At 36.7% G+C, this 13,635-nt stretch overlaps 1 non-coding gene across 1 annotated transcript; it reads right to left on the bottom strand.

Annotated features, from left to right (window-relative positions):
• Nucleotides 1-970: 970 nt before the first annotated feature.
• LOC140621276 (U6atac minor spliceosomal RNA) lies at nucleotides 971-1,096 on the bottom strand. Its single transcript, XR_012021001.1, has one exon. It is a non-coding gene; the product is annotated as a U6atac minor spliceosomal RNA (small nuclear RNA).
• Between the last annotated feature and the right edge of the window lie 12,539 nt (nucleotides 1,097-13,635).

The following is a 13,635-nucleotide window of genomic DNA, read 5'->3' on the forward strand; positions in this document are numbered from 1 at the left end:
CATTCATCTCATGCTCCCAGTAGATCAGTTTCCATTTTCCCATATCCTTGGTTCATGTGGAATAAAAAACTAAAAAGTGAGGGAGGTGCAGCGGCTCTGGTTGGGTACTGGGATGCAGAACAGCGGGAATTCAAGGCAGCTTCACCAGCAAGGGTCGTTGTTGAAGCCTGCAGGGTCTTCAAGGGTCGAATAGCTGTGGGATCCTCTTGTTCTCCTTTTCAATCGTGGGGAGAAGTTGTGGCAGAGGGGATCCTTCTAGATGTTAACCTGTGCCAGTTTAGGGGATAGAGTGACACAGGTAAAATGCTTTCTACACTCTTCTATGTGTCCATCCATTGGGTTTTGTGCTCCATCCCTAATTGTACTCTGGAGCACACCCAACATTTTCAGTAGTTGTTAAACAGTTCTTTTTGTGGAGGCCTGATAGGGAGGACTTCTTAGTCTTGCTGACCTCTGCCTTAAGTCTCTCGTAATTATTTTAATGGTTAAATAATATTCCTCAAGGTTAATGTACTGTCATTTTATTCCATTTACCATTCTCCTATTGGAATGTTGATGGACATATTTTCATTTCTTTTTGGTATTACAGATAAAGATGTAATGGTCAAGTTACTTTTTAGACAGTGAAAACTCTAAATAACTGTTGACTCAAAATCAGGTTTTGCTAAGTAAAATGTGGCTTTTACAGCCAGTTGAAGAATTAAATATAAACAGAAAATTTGAGGAATATAGACAGTACTATAAGTCATAAGGTATTTTTTTAGAGTATTCACCCTCTTTTTAAAAAGATTTTATTTATTTTAAAGAGATAGAGTAAGAGAGACAGGAAGAAAGAACATGGGGCCAAGGAGTAAAGGGAAGCAGACTCTCTGCTGAGCAGGGACCTCAGTGTAGGGCTTGATCCCAGGACTCAGGGATCATAACCTGAGTCAAAAGCAGATGCTTAACCAACTGAGCCACCCAGGCACCCCTAGAATGTTGGTTAGATGCCACAAAGTAGGTGGCAATGCCTTAACCATATGTGTATTGTCAGGCCCAAGAGCCTATTCTGTCGTTGTCAAGGGGAGTGCTAACCTTCTTTCCTTTCATACAACACTTATGAAATGCAAACTTGAGGTGTCTTCAAATGTTCCACAATGTAAGTATTTGCTGAAACTCAATAATGTTAAAAAGTGTGATCTTGGGGTGCCTGGATGTCGTAGTCAGTTGAACATCCAGCTCTTGGTAGCCACTCAGGTATTGATCTCAGGATTGTGAGATCAAGCCCCATGTTGGGATTTGAACTCTGCAGAGGCTGCTTGGGACTCTCTCTCTCTCTCTAAAATAAATAAATAAATAAATAAATAAATAAATAAATAAATAAATAAATCGTTTTTCTTTTTTAAAGTGTGACTTTAAACATCAGTCTCATTAATAGTAGATTTGTGTGAATCTAAATCATATTTATAATACTCATGCAAAATAAAGTTATTACTTTAAAAAACCTGCAGTAACAACGAACAAGTGTTTCTCAATAAAACCCTGGCAGATCTTAATTCTCAATAACTAGTTATAATAGCAACCCTTTGCATATAACCAACTAATTAATGAACTTGAATCCTTAAAAATCACTTGGTTCCTTTTAGTAGATTAAACACATCTCCATACAATGACATTTATTCTAATGTGCTCAGCAAACCTTTCTTCCTAGAGAGAGTCAAAAGTAAGTTTGAACCCAAAGCTAAGTCAAAAGATGATAATTCCGCAATTACTGGAGTATAGATTAACAGTATTTCTCTGTATGATACACCCTGCATATGTGGGAAGAGGGAGGATCCATTATTGTTTACTTTCAAGAGGTTTCTAATTTTTTTTAGATAAAGATACATAAAATGTATTTAGCAAGTATAATTTCTGCAGCTTAGCTGCTTTTCCTGCTCTGAGTCTGACCAGGAGATTTCCCAAACTCTATTGTGGTTGGCCTTAACTCAGATAGCTTCTGCTTCTAAAAGCTAGACTATTAAGTCCTCTTTATATAATTATCATACTGAAAATGACTATAATCTATCTTCTATTAGAGTCAATAAAAGTTGCAAACAGATATTGGGAAAAGACAGTTGAAATTAAACTCATGGGGATCTCTTTATTTTCATGTTAACCCAAAGAAGTGATAAAGGTTTCCTCACAGGAGCCTGTGGAGCATTGTCAGCTCTTACCTACTAAGGTAGTGATGTTAATAAGTTGTGAAAATGTAGCCCCTTTTTTGTACATAGTTATATAACAGGAATGAGATTAGTCTTCAAAATGTGTCATCTACTTCCCTTTAATGATGCTGGTGATGATGCCAAAGAAAAAAACTATTATTTACTACTCCCTGTCTTCAGGGCATTCATGTAGTTGCTTTACATCTTTATGTGCTTTTCATTTTTTTTTCTTTCTTTCTTTTTTTTTTTTTTAAAGTAGGCTCCATGCCCAGTGTGGAGCCCAATGTGGAGCTTAATTAAACTCATGACCCTGAGATCAAGACCTGAGCTGAGATCAAGAGTCAGACACTTAACTGACTGAGCCATCTAGATGGCTCCATGCTTTTCATTTTTAAATCTTTGCAACAAATCTATGGTATTAATGCTCATTTTAGGCCCATTTTACAGATGAGGAAAAAGTTTAAGCTCATGATTCTACAAGGTTATGTGGTAGAACCTAGGTTGGATCTAGGCAGTGTATTTCCAAATACAAATGTTTTACAACTCTATTCTTCTGCCTTGGGTAGAAATTGCCCATGAAATTATCAAATTCTCTCAGATTGCCAAAAAAAAAAAACCCTATTTCAATTAGCATTTATCAAGTACTTGTGTAAAGAGCATCAAGTTTGTATGTATTTTACAGAAGTAATTGTGAGACAAGTGGAGTCACATCACCTTGTTTTGTTCAGGCAAGTCTCTTAGTCAGCTCTGGCTGCCCTAACAGCATACCATACACAGGATGGTTTAAACAGCAGAAAATCATTTCTTAGACATCTGAAGATTGGGAAGTCCAGATCAAGGTGTTTGTCAGTTAGGTTTCTGGTGGGGACTCTCTTCCTGGCTTATACACAGCTGCCTCCTTGTTGTGTCCTCACATAGTCTTTCCTCTGAGCACACATTTGAAGAGAGAGAGAGTAAGCAAGCTCTGTAGTGTCTCTACTTATAAGGAGACTATTACTGTTATGAGGGTATCATGACCTCATCTAATCCTTATTAGTTATGGTTCTCCAGAGAAACAGAACCAATAGGACATACATAGATATACAGGTTTCCCCAGCTATCCCAAAGTAGCCCAAATCAACTATCCTATAAACTCAAGGTCCACTTATCCTTTCAGATGTTCCAGCCACACTTTGCGTGAAAAATTCATGCAAGACCAATAAAACAGTGTTCCGGAGCCAGGATACTGTTCTCTTAATAATTGACATCCAGCAGATAGAAATTCTCCAAATCAATGGTACAAGTCTAAGGATCAAGTATCAGGTGCTAGCTCCAGGGATGGAGCAGGACCTACTAGGTTCCTAGGTCCAGTTCTGTAAGAAAAGGGAGAACCTGTTTTATCTACTGCTTCTCTGGAAATCTTGAATGGCATCAATGAGAGCCCACTTCTAACATTTGTCATGTTATTTAACAAGATTGTAGTTTCATCAATAAAGTCTGTTTCTGAAATTGCTAATTAATGAAGCATTTGTTTCCTATTGGGACATGAACAACAAAAATACTTAGAGTAGTTGCTTCCTGATTAGATAGTTAGTCCTCCCAGAGTCTGAATTCCTGTTGAAATCAACTAAGCTGCTGCTTTAGAAACAACAATGCATACGTAATATCAAAAGCATACCTGCACACATAATACTACATTGCCCCATTCAAGGAAGGACAGACTACAGACAAAGCAAATAACATTTATTCCTACTGTCCTAGAAGAATAAATGTATGTAAACATTTACTGTAATAGTAAAAAGGATATTACAACTTGAGAAGTTTTCATATTTCAGTGAATGGAAGATATTTATTGTAAGATGCCCTTTTATTTTATGTATTTCAGGAAGAAAACCAAAACTGCCTAAGATGGGGAGGTTGTTAGGGAAGTGGTGCCTAAAGCCCTGATACCAAGCCTTAAAAGGGAAGCTAGAAATAAACTCAACAGGCAGGAAGACACCTGCACCCCGATGTTTATAGCAGCAATGGCCACGATAGCCAAATTGTGGAAGGAGCCTTGGTGTCCAGCGAAAGATGAATGGATAAAGAAGATGTGGTTTATGTATACAATGGAATATTACTCAGCTATTAGAAATGACAAATACCCACCATTTGCTTCAACGTGGATGGAACTGGAGGGTATTATGCTGAGTGAAGTAAGTCAGTCGGAGAAGGACAAACATTATATGTTCTCATTCATTTGGGGAATATAAATAATAGTGAAAGGGAATATAAGGGAAGGGAGAAGAAATGTGTGGGAAATATCAGAAAGGGAGACAGAACGTAAAGACTGCTAACTCTGGGAAACGAACTAGGGGTGGTAGAAGGGGAGGAGGGCGGGGGGTGGGAGTGAATGGGTGAGGGCACTGGGGGTTATTCTGTATGTTAGTAAATTGAACACCAATAAAAAATAAATTAAAAAAAAAAAACAGGCAGGAAGAGACCACAAGCAAACATGCATGTCTAAAACTTGGCACCAAGCAGAAAAGGAAGAAAAATTTGCCCTGAACATACTTTTATTTACCAAGCACATATTCATTGGGGTTTAAAGGCTGAGGAAAGGCTACCAGTGTAGTCCCAAAACCTCATTGAATGTAAAGTGATCTCTCAGGTGGTTAGCAGCCACCAGGTGACTGGCCAATGTAAATCATCTCTGAGAAAACCCTTTATCAATAGAGACAAACAGCAATTGTCTGGACACTGTTGATTCTAAGGCACATACTAATTTCAGGGAAATTAACATGTGAAAAATATGTGCATATTGTAGTCAATGGAAGTGTGGATAATTATTACTTCATTTGCTTACTTGCATTAAAGAATCTCTTAGACAACAGTTTTCCTTTACAAAGGGCATTACAATACCATAGATCAGTTGAGTATATTCTGGGTTTGGTTAAATAATAATGATTGAATATATCTATTTATGGTGTGAAAGAAACCATGAAAGGAGATAATTTCAAGGCTGTATTCTAATATCTCACTGGCACTGAACTCACCTGGCTCACAGAAATGGCTTCCCTTTTGTTGACTTGTCATCAACCTTCTCTAATGGAAAAGAAGCCTTTTGTGGAGCAGGCCTCTGGGAAACCTCTCTTACAATTTAACTTATTTCAGGTTCATTCTTTGATTCTCAGCAGATATTTCTGTGTCTCTGAAGTGCAGTTGTTGGGGTTTTAACTTGATTAAGCTGTCACTCAAAATTGTTGTTTATGTGATCGATCCAACATCAAAAAGCCTTCATGCCATGCTTCTGATGTCAAAAAGTTAGGGAGTCTCAGCAGGAACAGATAGAGTATTATATCTTGGGTGTTCATCTCCAAAGCACTCGGATGTTTCCTCCTCTGGAAATGGATTGGGGTTAACTTAGTCAACACAGATCCTCTGATTAACCCATGTCATGTCAAGTACAGAGAAAATGGAACAAGTTGTCTGAGTTGGGAGATGATTTGAATGGGCAGGCTTCTCAACCCTGCATTTGAAAAATAATTGGATATCAAAGCTTTCTTTGTCGTAAACTTTTTATTTTCTAATAATTTTAGACTCAAAGCAAAGTTGCTGAGATAATTCAGAGTTTCCAGTAAACCCTTGCCTAGTTTCCTGTAGTGCTAACATCTTATGTTGGCTTAATACATTTGTCAAAATGAAGAAACCAATATTGAAATATTCAAAGGTTTTTAAAATAGCATTTATAAAAAGCCTTTTTAAAATACACTGCTAAGTTCTAGATATTATATAAATGCACATGAGATTATATATAAAATAACTAAGCTTTGTGCAAAACCTATGCTGAGTTTATTTCTCATGTTGTTTATGCTATACCTACCCCACCCACTACATCCTAAAATTTAAAATAAATAAATCTGGCCAAGATCAAGTTCTTCCATGTCCTGCTCCCACTGCCATAAACTCATACATCTGCAAACTCCTATTATGTGTAGTGAGTACAAAATACATTCACACAAATTTCTGATTCATATAAATAAGTTTTCATACATAAATATATTATAAGGTTAGGGTTTAGAATATAAAAGACCTGGGTTTGTATTCTGATTCTTCCATTTTCTGTAGCTGTGTGATCTTGAGCTAGTAAAATAGTATTACTACCATCTACGGGCTAAGAGATTTGAATATTTGATAATCTTTTTAACTTAAAGTGCTTAACATAGTATATGGATACAGTTTACACAGCTAATAAATATTGGGTATTAAATATAGCCAATAAACATTAATACTGCTGCTACTATCATTGACCAAAACTGTCCCATAGCTTGTCTTGGTATAATTTAAGAGCTAAAGAATGGTTTTTACATTTTCTAATGGTTGAAATAAAGAGAGTATTTTGTGACATGCAAAGATTATATGAAATTCAAAGTCAGTGTCCACAAATAGTTTTATTTCAAAATAGCCATGTGCATTGTTTTAGGAATTGTCTATGGATGCTTCTGAACTACAATGGCGGAGTTTTTTTTTTTTAATACTAAATTTATTTTTTATTGGTGTTCAATTTGCCAACATAAAGAATAACACCCAAAAAAAAATTAAAAAAAAAATTAAAAAAAGAAAAAAAAGAAAAAAAAATTGAACACCAATAAAAAATAAATTAAAAAAAATGAACACCAATAAAAAAATAAAAAATAATAAATTGAACACCAATAAAAAATAAATTAAAAAAAAAAAAGAATAACACCCAGTGCTCATCCCGTCAAGTGCCCACCTCAGTGCCCGCCACCCAGTCAGTCACCCCCACCCCCCGCCCTCCTCCCCTTCCACCACCCCTAGTTCGTTTCCCAGATTTAGGAGTCTTCCATTTTCTGTCTCCCTTTCTGATATTTCCTACAATGGCAGAGTTAAGTGTTTCCAATGGATACAATATGGCCTACAAAGAGGCCATATTTACTGCCTGACCCTATTATAAGAAACATTGTCCTGGAAGCTTTCCTTGCTATCTCTTATGTTGATCTCAATAAAAAAATAATATGACACTGTTTTGTCTTTTTCAGTTGTGGACACTACCTAAATAACTTATTCTTGCCTCATGAGAGCATAAGTGGGTCACAGCAACACTATGAACCAAAGGGTCTTCATCTTCAAAATGGGGATGATGATAAATAACACCTACCTCATAGAACTTATGAGGGTTAAATGAGAATGCATGTGAAGTGCTTATCAATGTTTCATTTACAAAGTGCTCACTGATGATCATGTTTTGCTCTCACCCTCCCCATCTGACTTTGCTGGATAATGGAAAAGACAGTCTTCTCTGAAGTTGACCTCCACACTACAGCAAATACCAAATGGTCAGTTTACAGTATGCATACCTAATGTTGAGACGCTAAAAAGCTGATTAAATACAGGTTCTAGTCCAGTGCTAGACACGAGGTAATTTCTCAATTACTACCCATCGATTAGTTCATTCTCATTTCCAAGTGGTTCATCAGAGACTAATTGGTAGAAAATAACAGCTTCTTATATTAACTAAAGTTAGTATGGTTCTTGTTTTATTCTGATTGCACACTTGAGACACTTGAAACCACTGAATTCTGGGATTTGCAGAATTAAAAATTTTTTAGTTATGTGGAAATACTTATCGGGCACAATACTAAGTAGAGTGCTATGTGTAGAAGATAAAATCATGAGCCTGCTCCATCAGATATGATGGAGCATACAGTCTAGTGGGAAAACAGGCATTATTGATCTGCTGCATACATACGTGTGATCTTTTCCCTGTGTTAAATGCCATGAAAAATAAGCATAGGGAGTTATGGAAACCTTTAAGAAAATCAGGGATGTGGATCAAGGATGAATTAGACTTGATTGGCTGCAAGAGGGGAGATTTAGACTAGAAAGAATATTATATTAAAGATTCTGCAGCAAGGGGGAGGATAAAGACCATGAGAGATACCAGAGCGGGGGCACTGATGCCACTTAAGGAAGGTGTTGGCTGTAGATGAAAGTGGACAGGTAGTCAAGGACTGGATCAAAGAAGGACTTGTCCGAATGTTAGATTTGTTCTTTAATCATAAGTGCAATGGATATCAGGGTATTGTTACCATCACCCTTGGTATCTCTGCTATAAAGTGAGATGATTCATTAATTTAGTAAAAATCTGATAAATACCTACTATGTTTCTAGTACTAGGTTCTAGGCACTGAGGATATAGTGGTGAAAGAAAACGGAAATCATCTTCAGGCTCAAACTCTGGAGGATTCCTTCACAAGATTTAGGTGAGTATGATATAAAACAATATTTTTCACCTTTTTTTTTTCATTATGCCCTCCCACACACACACAGCGCTTTAAGCATTTTTACCTATTGTCCTCTCCATGAAATTTTAATACCATGTATATGCTGTCTATGTATTGTATGTATACCTATGCTTTAAACATAAAATAAGTATGACATTGCATACTCAAGAACCAATTTTGAACCCCTTAGGGGCAATATCATTTGCACTGAAAATACGTACTACTCATATATAGACTTATGATTAAAAGAGAAATTTCTAAATCTTTATCTCTCTGCATATAGCAGGCCAGATCTTATCTAGGAGGTGACTTGGCAAGTACTAGCTCTGCATATCCATCACTGTCTTGATTAAAAATGATAAATTAGTAATGTTTGTGCTAGCTCCCTGCCATTATCCAATTTGTTTTCCTGATTCATTTCCCTATTCTGCATGTGTCTATCAGCTCCAACAGCGCCTCGAAACTTCCCACCATCCTTACTTCCTTAGTCCACCCATCTTTGTTCTTAGCTCAACTTATTCCAAGACCTAATTTCAAATTATTCTTTATTAGAATAAATTCATGAGGATTAGCGATTCCATAAGCAATCTTCTATCACCAGCCTAATTCTATACCTAAAAATGTCCATTCATTTCATTTAGTTCATTGGCTTTCAAAAAGAATTACATTATCCCTAAAGAAAATGCCATATAAACATCCTGACAATGGGTGGTTTAAGTGATGAAGAAAAGTTCAGGAATGGGGATAGTTTATTTGTATGCAAATGTGATAGTCATTGTGCATATTTCAGAGAAGAATTAGTAAATGACTTCATTAAATACAAGATAATTGGGAAACACCAAAAAAGGGTAAATTCTAAATTGTTTTGCAAATTCAGTATAGACATGCTGAGCAAATCATATTTTAGGCTGCCAGTTTTTAGTGCTGTAAAATGCATTACAAAGTGCCAGTCATATATCTTGGATTTTGTTTTCTCTTTGTAGAATTAAATTCCAGATTTGCTTTGATCTCACTCTTGTATTTACATCTTGCTCCTTTGTTTAAACTGTCTTCTTTTATTTACAGTATGCAGAGAGGGAAGCAGGTTTAAGTCCAATTACCATAATTTCTGCTTGACTTATGTGCACTTAAGCAGTTTAAATCTTGCTTTGGTGACAAGAGATTTTTCCTTCAGGATTCCTCAATAAATCCTTCCAAACCTGATGAATAATTTGATTCACAATCAGTCCCTTTGGTGCACAAAATACTTAGGTTCATGGGTATCACTAAGTTTGAGGAGCAAGCCTTATATCTGTAACACAGGACAACAGCAGAAACACCACTTGGCTGGGCCAAGTTTGTGTTGTATTAAACTGTTGTCAACAATTCTCTTTCTCTCTGAAAAAAAAAATCACAAATTTTCAACTACTGAATCCAATACAAACTCTAGCTTAAAATTCCTTAAGGCTCTGTAAGAAGTGGCTCCCAATTTGTACTGACTCCTTTCCAATTACTCTCAAATTAAATGTCTGGCTTTAGTGGGTTCTCTTTCTATTACATCTCCATGCTCTTGTTTGTTCTGACTTCCTTACTTGGGTCACCATTCTGTATCTCTCTTAAAATCCTACTCACTACTGAAGGCCTAGCTCAAATTTAAATCCCCTTGGGTTACATCAGCTCACATCCACCTATCTCTGCCTTAAACTCTATGGAAGTCTATTGATATTCATTTATTTTGACCAAAATTCTCACATGAAATATTGATTACTTTTATTGGAGTGTACATAGTGGGTCTATAATTGCAAGTCATATCACTGTACAAGCTTGAATCCTGAAAGTTACTTATGATAGTTTAATAATACATCCATAATTCTTTGACACTGCTCTTTTCAGAGGGTGAATATAATTCTCATCTCCTTGAGTTCAGTTGGGCTGGACCAAGGGATTCATTTCTAATGAGTAAAATATGGCAAAAGTAACAACATATGACTTCTGAAACTAGTTTAAAAAAAAAGACATAGCTTCTAGTCTTCCCTCTCTCTTATCTAACTTGTCTTTAAACATCTGCCATGTTGTAAGGACACTCAAACAACCCTGTGGAGAGGTCTGTGTGTTGAGGAATATGAAGCTTTCTGCCCATAGCAATGGAAGTGAACCTTCCTGGACACAGATTCAACTCAGTCCCCGAGATGTGTGAAGCCTCAGCTGACATCTTGATTGCAATACAGCTGATATATATCAAAATTCCTAATGTATAGAAACTGAGAGACTATAAATATTTGTTGTTTGAAGCTGATAAATTTGGGGGAAATTTCTTTTGCAGCAATAGGTAACAATGCCGTGTCCACTCCTCTTTCTCTCATCTTTTTTATACATCTTTTTCATCACCAAGGCTTGAATATATATTCTTCAGAATATATCCAGGAACCATCTACTTTTCATCATCTCCACTGCCACTCTGGTTGTCAGTCACCATTGTTCTTCACTAAGACATTATCCTTCCAAGTGTTGTTCCTGCCTTCATTATTTATCTCCCCACCCACCTCCCAGTAAATCCTTCACATTGCAGGCAGATGGGGTCTTTATGCCAACTACAGTTATGCTCTACAAGGGCCAAAACTCATACTGCAGTAGGCAGAATTCTAAGATGGCCCCAAGGATTCTTGTCCCCAAGAATATATGCCGTGTAGAATCCCTGTCCTTCTATGGTGGGCAAGACAGTGAATATGATGGATTTCACTCCTGTGATTAAATTATATTGTATGACAAAGGTAAAGGGGTGTTACGAATTACACTGAAGTCTCAAACTAGTTGATTTTGAGTTCATCAAAAAGATGATTATTCTGAGTGGGCCTGACCTAATCAAGTGACTCCTAAAAAGGTATTGGCCTCTTCCTGAGGTGACAGATTTGAAGCATGAGAGAAGTTCCCCTGCTCATTATGAAAAGGTCAGCTGCTTTGTTGTGGAAAAAGTCATGTGACAGGGAACAGTGAGTGGCCTCTGGTTGTTGAGGGCCTTACTATAAAAACCTGAATTCTGCTAATAACCAGTGAAGTTGGACAAAGATCTTGTGCCTCAGGAGAGATCATAGTTCTGGATGATACCTTGATTTCACCTTTGTGAGACCTCAACAAAGAACTTGGCTGTACTGTGCTTCATCTGTTGACCAGCCGAGACTATGAAATAATAATAAATTTGGGTTGTTAAGCTACCAAATTTCTTACACAGTGACAGGAAACTAATAGACACACAAGCCCCTTAACCACCCCAAAAGACATGAGTATATTGGTAAGTAATCCATTGGAATAATTCTTGATTTGTACATTTGATTCAGTAATGTCTTCTTTGCTATGCTGCACCTGAACATAATTTATCACTTTATCCTTATAATCTTCACAGTAGACCACTTATTGTATTCCAATATTTTATACTAAAATATGCTACAAATATTACCTCACTTAATCCTCTTAACAAGCCTAGGAGGTTGATATTATTATTATCCCCATCTTAGAGATGAGGGAGCTACAGTACAGAGAACCTTTACTCTCAATCACAGCTTCTTGGAACTGACAAGAAACTAATTCATTAGAAGCCATCACCCAACATTTATTTAGGAAGTGAGGCTACCACTCCTTTCTGCTAGTGAGGATGTGGCTGAAACAGTGAAATTAAGAAGATGAGAACACCTGGAAATTGTGAATCTGATTATTTTCTTGCTTGAAATATCTAAGTTTCTACCCCCCCCCCCAAATATTTATGGTAAAACCTGAAACCTTTGATTTACCTCTAAGCCAATGCATGGTGTAATCTTTTTCCCTCTTACCAGCTATATTTCATGCTATGTAATTGATAGTTTGTGAACTCATAATTCAACAGTCAACAAACTTATAGCAAAAGCCTATGAGTTATTCGAATCCTAGTTATAGTGACAAATCTCAGTCGAGGGAACAGATATATCTTGAACACTTACTATGTGCTGTGTCAAAGAAATTCAAGAATGGTTATGACACAGCTCTAACTTTCAAGCTGTCAAGCAGAAAAGATAAACATTTAAGTGCTTAGAGTACAGACTGATAAGCACAGGCTAGAGAGACAAATATTTGTGGAAACAACACTGGCATTTAGTGTTCTTACTTGTTTTAATGCAGAAAGAATATATAATGTGTAATATAGTATGATAATGTATTGATATTGGTTCATTAATTGTGACAAATGTACCATACTAATGCAAGATGTTAGTAATAGGGACACTGTCTGTGGAAGTATATTGGAACTCTGTAATATCTTTGCAATGTTTCTATATATCTGGAATTTTTCTAAAATTTTAAAAAATATTAAAAGAAGTCAGTAAAATACTTTGATGTCATTTTTATTTCCTCCACTTTGAAGTTGTGAAAACAGAGACTCTGAAAAGTTTGAGGTTTACCATGGTCAAATAGCAATTGAGAAGCAGAATTGGGACCTGAGTCCAGTCTCACTGTACATGAGTGCTGACATTTGAGTTATTTTCCTAAAAAGAATCCCCCTGGAAGATGCACCAGTTCTAACAGAAGATCTAGAGTCCCCAGTGGATGAACTCACCTCTCTTGGATTCTGGCCGTAGGGTTTCAGGTGACAAAAGACATACGCTGAGACTTAGGAATAGATGCTAGGAAATCCTAGAAAAGCCCAACCCAAGTAATTTATAAAAGAAATTAACATTTACAACAAAGCTCAGAGCATTTAATGCATACTTCCTTCTATTAGCTGTTTGCAAAGACCATAAACTCCACGAGGACTCTGAAATGTGGACTATGACTTATGACCCTGATAGTATTCACAACACTGGTTACATATTGGAGGTCCTGGAGAATATTCATTGATTGCATACACTCATCCTAAGTGCCAGCATCGGTAAATCAAAGATTCAAATAGACAGTGAGATAAAATACAGACTGAAGTCCCCCGATCACATTTTCCATCTGCAATTCCTCATGCTTCAATTCCATTGGCCTCCTTGTCCCTTTCTCATACACTGAGGCAGTTTGCTGCTACGTTATAAATAAAATCCACTTAAAATTTTTCAGAAAATAATGCCTTTTTATTTTTTCCTGTAAAAAGCCAGGAAATCAATTTTATCTCATGCTTCAGAGCATCAAGGGCTCCTCTTGGGACACTGCCTGCCTGAAGTGGCTGCCCTCTTGATGCCTCTCTGCCCATTCCTGTAAAA

This window comes from Canis lupus, chromosome 29 (genome assembly GCF_048164855.1).
Source record: "Canis lupus baileyi chromosome 29, mCanLup2.hap1, whole genome shotgun sequence".
NCBI classification, from domain to species: Eukaryota; Metazoa; Chordata; class Mammalia; order Carnivora; family Canidae; genus Canis; species Canis lupus.